The sequence below is a fragment of the Euprymna scolopes genome, chromosome 20 (assembly GCF_053919585.1).
Source record: "Euprymna scolopes isolate OS-2025 chromosome 20, ASM5391958v1, whole genome shotgun sequence".
Taxonomy (NCBI): Eukaryota; Metazoa; Mollusca; class Cephalopoda; order Sepiida; family Sepiolidae; genus Euprymna; species Euprymna scolopes.
In genome coordinates this window covers 34,128,108-34,132,114 of record NC_136501.1, presented here as the reverse complement: position 1 = coordinate 34,132,114, position 4,007 = coordinate 34,128,108, and positions in this window count along the sequence as shown.

The window sequence follows — 4,007 nt, the reverse complement described above, 5'->3', positions numbered from 1 at the left end:
GGTCCACAAAGTATGGAAATAAAAAAATTAAAAACAAAAAAAGTTTACAAGTGTTTTTGATATAGATGTACATGAGAATACTTTGATAAGTATGTTTAAATTTAAATAGGGATGGTATAATAAATCTTTGGGGTCTGCGTCCGCGCCTGGCCTCCATAGAATGGAAATAGGCACAAACTTTAATAAAGACTTTTCATATATATCTGCGTAAGTATACTTTGATAATTATGTTTCAGTTTGAAGAAATATGGTATAATAAAATTATGGGGTGTTCGTTCGCGCCTGACCCTCATAGAATGGAAATATGTCATAAAGTTTAACAAGGTTTTTTAGTATAGATCCACAGAATATTGTGATAAGTGTTTCAGTGTGAACAGGTATGGTATAACAAATTATGGGGTTTATCTATTTTATTTTTACTTTCATCATATTTTCCTTTGGTTTTGATACCCTCAAATTCAACCCAAATTAACAACCCTTCCTTTTCATAACCTATCATACTTTCATAAATCAGTCCGTTTTCTGTAGGCTGTTTTTGAACCCAGTCAACGACGGGTAATTTTTCTAGTAAATATATATATATATATATATATATATATATATATATATATATATATATATATATATATATATATATATATATATATATATATAAATTACAATAAGTTTACCAAGGTAATCAAAATGGTAAACTTAAAATATATTATAAATATTAAAGAGTTACTATTTACAAGTAAAATAAACTCAGCCAGATGTAAAAGCTCAATAAAACTGAAAAGGAAATAGAGCTTATAATATGAACAAATGATTAATAAAACATGTTAAAAGACATCTTGAAAAAGAGTTAAAAACATATTTAATTTTAAAAAAGGAAGCACAAGATAAGTGGATAGTCCTTAATCCGCGGAGTTTCGAAAAAATACTCTCCTTCTCATCAGAGAATATATATATATATATATATATATGTGTGTGTGTGTGTGCGCGCGCGCGTGTGTGTGTGCGCGCGCCTGTGTGTCTTCAGCATAGTAATTACTAAGGCTGTGACAACACAATATTCTTTTTATTCTTTTGACTCTCGGGTATATATCCGTCACAGTGTACACACACTAAATCAACCGAGAACCACATCCGTCCATATAAAAACATATAAGATATTAACGATATATACTCAAGAGTCAAAACGATGAAATGAATATGATTTTATTACAAGCTTAGTAATTACAATATGCCGTATACTAGGTTGAGCTTTATAAGAAAATATATTAAAACATTTCTTCACTCCTGAGTGCAACAGCGTTTTTATTTCAAATAAACAAACTGTCTAAAATAGTTTTACAGCGGAATTTATAAAAGAAATGAATTCAGTGTTTATTAAAAAACATTTTATTTCCCCAATCAAATCACATAAAAACTAAAGCATAAAGATCTACTTTAATTAGGGTTCATATCTATATGAAGCATTTTAGATGAGAGTTGGCCATAAAAAACGAATGTACACATTACATGTAAATATTTACATGCCCATTAAGTCGGGGAAACAAACAAGCAGTACGAAGAAAGAAGTTTTTATTGTAGAACATTTTCCGGCATCTGTGGAAGCCTAAACTGAAGGGATGGAATTGGTTGCTAGTCCGGTTTGTTGAACATCATTTCTATTAATTTATATTAATTGGATTATTCAAACTACTGCTCTCATCTTTACTGCTATTTTAAAAACCGTTCACCCAATATATCCTCCGACCTTCTTCGGGTCATTCTTATCGGACGGATGATGTGAGGCTGATGAATATTTTTTTCCCGGACTAAAGATTCTGTATCGAATATTAAATATAACTCGTTACTTAATCTACGCGGGTAGCATAATCTAACTGTCAGCTATGAACAAGTAGACATCTTAAGTAATTATAACTGAAGATTGAACCTTCAACCTCCAGAAGACTGACACTTAGAAATGAATTTTGCATACAGATAGATAGAGAAAAAAAAGAGAGGGGGGAAGAGGGAGGAACTTGATGAAGCAATACCCTCGGGGTTTTATTCCATTAAACTCACGTGTCATATCTAATACATATTTTAAGCCCGATAAACTTGTACACCTTTTGCAAGTCCATTAAATCTGTGAGAGAATCCTCTGTGAAAGGAGTTGTAAAACATGAACCCGAAATGAGATAGGGAATTGATCCAAGATCGGTTTAAAATAATAAGCGAAAGGAAATGCGATAATAAATTTCACTATTCACGGTCCATTCAGTAAACAGCTGAACATCATGATGATGATGATGATGATGATGATGATGATGATGATGATGATGATGATGATGATGATGATGGTGATGAGTGAAAAGGTTCAATATATTACTTTTTATAAAGTCATTTTTGCAATTCTTCAATATAAAATAAACGAAAGAAGAACGGCGGAACCTATCCCCGCGTCTCTATCTAGCTAGCTAGCTATCTATCTAGCTGGCTAGCTAGCTAGCTAGCTATCAATCTATCTCCTGCTTTTCCTAGTCACTCCATTTTTATTTCATTATATTTGTACGCAGTTCAGTTCTGGCCAAATCATACACTCTACGTATACACTTTTGAAAACACGCGACTGTGGAAGTGTTGATGTTTAGTTATTTTAGAAGTTTTATATTGTTAACAAGTTTTTAACATCTAAGAGAAATTAATGAAAACTGAATTGAACAACCAAAAATGCAAAAACATATCGTGGAGAACGAATTCATTTATCTTGGATATAAGAAGGTTAATCGAATATATAATGAACAGATATATATCAAACTTTAGGTAACCATTTATAATTTTAGACATCTGTAACGGTATTCCTCTCGATCACTGTGTATCACCGAAAGAAATACCGGCCGTATATAGTACATAATTTATAAAATCGATTGGAATTTTAGTTTAGCAAACAACAAAAGTTGTTAAATCAATTTAATGGATAGTCAAAATCAAATATCAAGGTGCCCTATGTATTTCTTTACAGTCTAGTATAAAAAAACTCACCGTTTAAATTTTATATATAAATAATATATTCAAATATGAATATCGAGATATGTACTAAGTACATTAATATATGTGAAAACCTTTGCAATTCTCTCATGCTTCCATCTTATTCTCCCACACCATTTCTCTTTAGTTTATTAACCTTTCTTTCTTCAACTTTTCGTTGTTTCTTCTTCGATGGATCCTTCTTCTTCTCCATTTTTTTTCTGACATCTTCTGTGAATTCCTACCGCTTGACAATCTCGTCTCCTACCTTAAAAGAGATTGGCGAATAAGCAACAAAAGACGCCAAATCTCCATGAAAGGAAATTCACAATGAAAGATGGTGGCGGTCTCCTGTTACCATGTCGACGCGTGCCACACATTGGACAGGACAATGGCCAGTAGCAAGATTTTCGTCTAAGCGGCGTGGTAAATGATTCGTTCCTCTCGATCCGGCGTTGTCATTCGATAGTCGTTTACGTCAACGGCTACCGCTATGACAGCAGTCGTTATCATAGTGACATTTAACAAATATAATGTAATATTGTATATATATATATATATATATATATATATATATATATATATATATATATATATGCGTATATATATATGTGTGTGTGTGTGTGTATGTGTGTGTTTTTGTGTGTATACCTTTGCTTGCTTTGACAGGGTGCAAAACAGACTTCGAAATCTAGTTGGCGAATACATTTACTCCTCCGTGCTTCCTTTTTCACACAGAAGATATGTTCGTCTATGTCGTTTCTCTCTTTATTTCCATGAGCGGTGGTCGACTGAGCTTCAATCTATGCCACCCCCGTGTAAAACATGCACAACAATAATTTGTCTAGCTGTATCAGCTGTAATCAATTTCTTTTACATTAGATCTGTGCCTAAAACTAAACGAAAATTCCAGGAACAAAGTTTCTTTCCTAGAACTCTACATCTGTAAAACACTGGTTCTAAGCTAATCATAGTATATATATATATATATATATATATATATATATATA